This window comes from Nelumbo lutea, chromosome 3 (assembly GCF_056320005.1).
Source record: "Nelumbo lutea isolate HS-2025 chromosome 3, American lotus-T2T, whole genome shotgun sequence".
Taxonomy (NCBI): domain Eukaryota; kingdom Viridiplantae; phylum Streptophyta; class Magnoliopsida; order Proteales; family Nelumbonaceae; genus Nelumbo; species Nelumbo lutea.
The window spans coordinates 66223329-66229956 of NC_142686.1; the positions used below are offsets into that span (position 1 = coordinate 66223329).

The 6628-nt window shown below is 41.0% G+C and overlaps 1 non-coding gene across 1 annotated transcript; it reads right to left on the minus strand.

Moving 5' to 3' along the window:
* Positions 1-5831: 5831 nt before the first annotated feature.
* LOC148865385 (small nucleolar RNA R71) lies at positions 5832-5938 on the minus strand. Its single transcript, XR_016112150.1, has one exon. It is a non-coding gene; the product is annotated as a small nucleolar RNA R71 (small nucleolar RNA).
* Positions 5939-6628: the final 690 nt, after the last annotated feature.

A 6628-nucleotide genomic window follows, 5' to 3' on the forward strand; every position in this document is an offset into this window, starting at 1 on the left:
CACTGCGCCATCTTCAGTGGGAGCAGTCTTTGGATCCTTCCTTGGGCGTGAACACCTTTGTTGGGAGATATTACTTCTCCGTATCAGGTATTATTCTCTCCCATTCCTTTTGGTTCAGATCTGGTTCAGTTTATGGTTCAAGATTGATCCTTGAAAATATGATTTTCTAAATAGGGAATGTGATTCCCAGTTGAAGGGAGAAAAAAAAAATTTTAGAAATTCGCCCCTTATTCCACAATCTTTGGGCGTCCATGGGATGGATCTCTCATTCCCTTCAGTGGTATTAGAGCCTAGGTTCAAGTCTTGAACCATTCTATTTCAGATCTGAACCTGCGCAATTAGGGAGAAGGCGTTCTACCCAATTTGCACAGATTTGGTTTTTGGGAAATTTGTTCCCAAAACAAATGGGCAAATAATTTGAAATTAATTTTAAATAAATCTGATTATTATTTAGAATTGTTCTTTATAATTTTCTTGATTTATGGGTTGTTCGTACAAGAGGAGATCGAATTCTTATTTTGCGTAGGGAACCTGCGATTTTGCAGTTCTTGATTTATTTTGGGTCTGTAAATAATTTTTTTTTTTATTTTCTAGACTCAATGTATAGGTATTTGATCTGATGTAATTATTAATAGAAATAGGATTTCTATTTATTTTTATTTTGGATCCAAGTTGGCGGTGCAGAGAAGGAGATTTCGCAGATGAGAGAAATGCTATCTGCGATTTGTAGTTTGTGAAACTGCATTCTGTGATCTAACCTCTGTTTTGCAGGAAGGATTGTGCAAACAACCTTGTTTGACTGATTCTTGTTTTTCCTTTTATCAGTATTTAATTTCAGATTATTTTCTTGAATTAAGGATTTAATTAAAAATCAAACACTAGACCCATTCGAACCAAGATTGGTTCAAAACAGTTTGGACCAATTCTAGGGTTTAATCAAGGCTGAAAGTCAGCCCTAATTTCCCACTATGGGCCTAAGGATTGATATTTAATTAAATGGTTAATTCGGCCCAGCCTGTAAAGGCCCAATTTTAAATAGTTAAAACTGCAAAAGCCCATTTTAAAGGATAAAGCTATATGGGCCGAACTGGGTAACCCTAATTCAGCCCATATACCTAGATAATATTAATGGTTAATATTATGGAATTTTAACGGGCTTCCAACGGGCCTTACAGATAATTAATTGATTGGATCAATTTTTCCCTGCATGTGATGTATGGATGTGTGATGTGCTGCGTACATGGGCCATAAGTACTTGGCCCATGCTCATTCGATAGTGGCTCTTGCGCACACCATGGCAGAATGCACATCATTGCCATGGTGTCCCTTTTGGTCATTGGATGACTTCCCTCAGTGGTGGGCCCCACATCTCATCAAGAGGTTACGTGCGGAACCCTAGCCGATTCAAGGCCCCCTGAAATCTGGCTTTATGAAAGTCAGTGGGAGCCACTTTGGTTTGACCTAAATCAAACTAGGGCATAATTTTGTTCCCTCCAGCTAATATGAGTGCATGTGATAGGGAGATTCATATGATGAACTCTCTAAAGGCCTTCCATCATTAGCATGAGGATGGGTCCTTTAGTAATGAGGAAAAACACCAAAAAATGGGCTATCCATTTGCTGTTGGGCTTGTCTGAGTGTTTCATAAGATGATAGGGGTGTCATAGACCAATGTGGGAGGGGCTTCACTAGAAAATGGGAACTCTCTCACGGTACCTTGGCGTTCACGAATATGATGGGTAAGCACTCACTGGACAGAAAGGTTTACCTGAAAATGGCTCTGGACCTTGTCTGGCAGAGGCCAAAGGGAAAACTCATATGATGAGTGGATGTGATCCTTCACAGAAAGGTGGTGGGGTTATGCAGCTAAAACAGTTGGCTCCATGCACCATATGTGATTTCCCACATTTCCAAAGACAACCCGTAGTCTCCGTCACTGAGAAAGGAGGGAAATCTCAGAGACGAATAAATGGAAATGGATCGTAGATTAAAATCCATATCTATGAAATGAACATGAGTCAAATTAGGTTGTGGACTGATGTTTACTCTTTTATCAGAAAATGGCAAACGGATCTTTTGCAAAACTGCTTGATGACAACAAGTTGAAGGGCCCAAACTATGCTAACTGGTACAGGAACCTTATGCTGGTCCTAGCTTCTGAAAAGTTGGACAAAGTGGCAAAGAATCCTGCCCCAGAGCGTCCGGGTGATAGGGCTTCTGAGGCCCGAAGGAGAGACTATCAAGAATGGGAGGAGAAAAACTCCCTTGCCCGGTGTTACATCATTGCCTCCTTAGACAACCCGATACAGAGGCAGTTCGATCAGATCGAACTTGCCAAAGACATATTGGATAGTCTCAGGACAATGTATGAAGAGCAGAATCGTTCTACTCGACAAAATGTCTTGAAACAGTTCATGACCGCTCAAATGTCCAAGGGTCAACAAGTTCACGACCATTGTCTTCGGATGATGGAATACATCAACGAACTGGAGGCTCTTGGATTCGGGCTGGACCTTGCTACCCAGATAGATGCTATCCTTAACTCTTTGCCTCCTTCCTTTAATTCGTTCATCATGAACTATAACATGAACAAGCTGAATGTCAGCTTACAAGAACTCAGCAATATGTTGCAAAGATTTGAAGAACTGATTAGAAAGGATGAGCCTGTAGCCATGCTTGTTGAAGCTGGCAAGACAGGCAAGAGAAAAAGGAAGGCAAAGAAGCCTCAGAAGAAAGCTGCTAAGAGCAAGAAGCATAAGAAAGACAAAGCATTGGATGCCTGTCACTTTTGCAAGAAGACCGGCCACTGGAAAATGAACTGTCCTGCCTACCTGGAATCCAAGAAAGGGAACTTCGAAACTTGTGTTATAGAAACCAATTTGTTGGTAGCTTCTGCATCCTGGTGTATTGACTCCGGGGCTTCAACTCATGCTTGTAACTCACTGCAGGGGTTCAAGGTAAGCAGAAGGCTGAGTGAAGGAGAAGTCACACTCTTCTTAGGGACTACTGCAACTGTTGCAGCCGCGGCCATAGGAACCGTGGAATTAATTTTTAGAGAAAGAACAATTGTACTGTAAGACTGTCTTTATGTGCAAAATTTAAGGAGAAATTTGATTTCTGTCTCAAAACTGTGTGCAGATGGTTATTCTATCTTCTTTAGTAATACAATTACTATTAAAAGAAACAACAGATTCATCGCATACGGGGAACTGGAGAACGGTCTCTATGTTCTACATCCTTCTCTAGAAACTAACATAACCGAAACTACATCGGCTGAAATCCCTAAGAAGATAGCTCGTGATACAGTTAATCCCACGTGTCTGTGGCATTATCGACTTGGCCACATCGGTGTTGACCGAATCACAAGGTTGGTAAATGATGGTCCTTTGGATTTTCTAACTGTAGAAGATCTTCCCACTTGTGAGCCTTGCCTACAAGGCAAGATGACGAAATGGCCATTTAACGGTAAGCCTGAAAGATGTACGGGCACACTTGACCTAATACATACTGATGTATGTGGTCCCCTGAGTGTTAGGATACGAAATCAACATGTGTATTTCATCACCTTCACAGATGATTTTTCACGATACGGTTACGTGTACCTAATGAGACACAAGTCTAAATCCTTTGAAAAGTTCAAAGAGTTTAGACAAGTGATTAGACCAAAAAGAACCCTATTTTTATCCTCTAATATTCACTCTTTTATATTTATTTATCACTTAAATGAACTCATTACTCTTGTATTTCGATTTAGGGCAATAAAGAAGGCAATTGGAAGAAAACAGGACAAATCGGGTGATTTTGCACAGTTTCGGCGACAGTCAGTAATCTGGGCCTAACTCTCAATTCCCGACACCGAATTAGACAATTCAAGAAGCATTAGAAAGATGAAAGAAATGCCCACAACTTTTATGTTTTGGGTTTTGACAGATTCGGCACGCATCGAGTACGAAAACGAGCCCAAAGTCGGAGCAAGTTCGCAGCCAGGCCCATTTCACAACTTAAGCCCAACTCGCAGAAGTAGCTGAAGCAGCCCAACTCGCAGAAGTAGCTGAAGCAGCCCAACTCGAATTCAAGAGTTAAGAGTCCGAATTTCGAATGTAATCTCCAAGGAGAGAGTTTTATCAGATTTAAATTCTTGAATGTAATCCTAGAGAGATAAGAAGATTGAGATTAGAGCATTAGATAAGAGATAGGATAGGATTAGTTCAAGATAAGATCAAAACTCCCTAAGGATAAGATGATCTCCTAGAAGGAGTTGGAAAACAGCCCTCTCCTTTGGCTATATAAAGAGGGGGGCGAACCAGCTCTAGCAATCACTCATTCCAAGATCCAAGAGATCATCAAGAAGACCAAGAAGCAAGAAGGCAGTTCGGCTATGGAGAAGAAGAGTATGAAGATTGTGCAGATCATGAGTAGCTAAGCTTCTTTTTCTGGTTCAAGGGGGGAGGTTCGATTGTGTCATTGTGAGGTTCTGTAGTTACTTTATTTTCTTTCTTTTTAATTCAAGTATTCATTGGTTCTGATGCACATTTTTATTGGATGTTAATGTTAATTAGTCTGACAAACTGAATTAATGTTGATTTTCCTACTGCTATCCATGATTTCGGTGATCCGTAATTGTCACGAATAATGGTACAAGTAGCAATTAGGTTGTTATCTTTTTGGGTCAATTGTTCGTGACAGCCTTTGACCAATGTTTTAACATGGTTCAACCTAAAAGAATCGATGGAACAAAATTCAGTAATTGCAGCTATCTCAATTATTGTTATTTTGGTTTAACTATTTTCACAAATCTTAATGCTATCATTGTTTAACATGGAACGCTATCGTACCCAGTTGAGTGGTGATAAGTGTTGATCGAATGCTGGGTTTGGTCAACTGAATTAGGAAAACACAAGGTTTATTATGGCTATCCTAATAAATCTAAGGTTAAATGCTTGAATTGCAAGAATGCTGAATTGTACCTAGGATCGATGGCCAATCGATTCAACCCGAACCCTTGAACCTGAATTCGGTAAGACTGATTTTCTCTTGTTTGTTTAGATTGTTATTCTTTTAATTTTAGTTATTTAATTTTCCCACACAATTACTTTACCCATTCGGCTAAGAGATTACTGATTTGCTCCCTGTGGGATTCGACCTAGAACCACTTTTACTGCAAATATTTTATTGTGGGACTAGTAATAATTTTGAGGGTTTCGACAAACCCGTCAAAATTTTGGCGCCGTTGCCGGGGAGCAACGTTAATTTCTTAGCTATTGCCTTCTTTTTGTTAACCTTCTTGTTTTATGACTCGTGCTTCTCAACAAGGTGAACTCGAGTACAACCCCGAAATTGAGAGGACCACCCGTCGTTTAAGGAAGGAGGCTAAGCAAAGGAAGGATCGTTCACCTAAAAGGGTGAACTCAGATCTCGATCTACCCACTTGTGATCTTCCCATCTTCGAAGAAGTAGAAAGAATGGCTGACAGAGAGAGGACATTACGGGAGTTGGCTGCACCATTTATGAACCAACAACCTTTATGCATCACGTACCCCACTCTTGAGGTAGCCTTTGAACTCAAATCTGGTTTGATTCAATTATTACCTCTGTTTCATGGTTTCCCAGGTGAGGACCCTCACAAACATCTAAAGGAATTTCATGTCGTCTGTTCAAGCATGAAACCCCATGGTATGACCGAGGACCAGGTAAAACTCATAGCCTTTCCATTTACTTTAAGAGATAAAGCAAAGGATTGGTTTTATATTCTCCCTCCCGGTTCTATATGCACATGGGATGAAATGAATAGGATATTTTTAGATAAATATTTTCCTGCATCCCGGGCTGCGAATATAAGAAAAGAAATATGTGGAGTTTGGCAGTTTGGTGGTGAGACATTATATGAATATTGGGAAAGGTTTAAGCAACTTGTTGCTAGTTGTCCCCACCACCAAATTCATGAACAATTGTTAATCCAATACTTCTACGAAGGGCTGCAACCCATGGATAGAAGTATGGTCGATGCAGCCAGTGGAGGAGCCTTGGTGAACAAGACTCCCGAAGCGGCCAGGGAGTTAGTCTCCAACATCGCCGAAAATTCACAACAGTTTGGTGCAAGGACAGACGGTACCATTAGACGGGTTAATGAGGTAAGCCATGTAAATTTAGAAAATCAGATTTCTGACCTAACTGCTTTGGTAAGACAACTCGCTGCAGGACAAGTACAAACTGCCAGGGTGTGTGGTATCTGTTCGATTCCTGGCATCCTACGGACATGTGTCCATCATTGCAAGATGGTTCGATGCAGCAAGTCAATGCCGTAGGAGGATTCCCGGGCCAGCCCCAACGAAAGTATGATCCCTACTCCAATTATTACAATCCGGGGTGGAGAGATCACCCAAACCTAAGCTACGGGAACCAAGGAGGACAGCAGCAATACCAGCCCCATTTTTTCAGTCGAGAGCCCCAGTTTTCAACACCCATCACAACGCAAGGCCAACCCTCGAATTCAGGTATGTCATTAGAAGATATAGTTAAGGCTCTAGCTACTAATACTCAGCAATTTCAACAGGAAACAAGAGCCAGCATTCAGAATTTGGGGAACCAAATCAGCCAACTTTCCACTGCCGTTAGCAAGTTGGAGGTG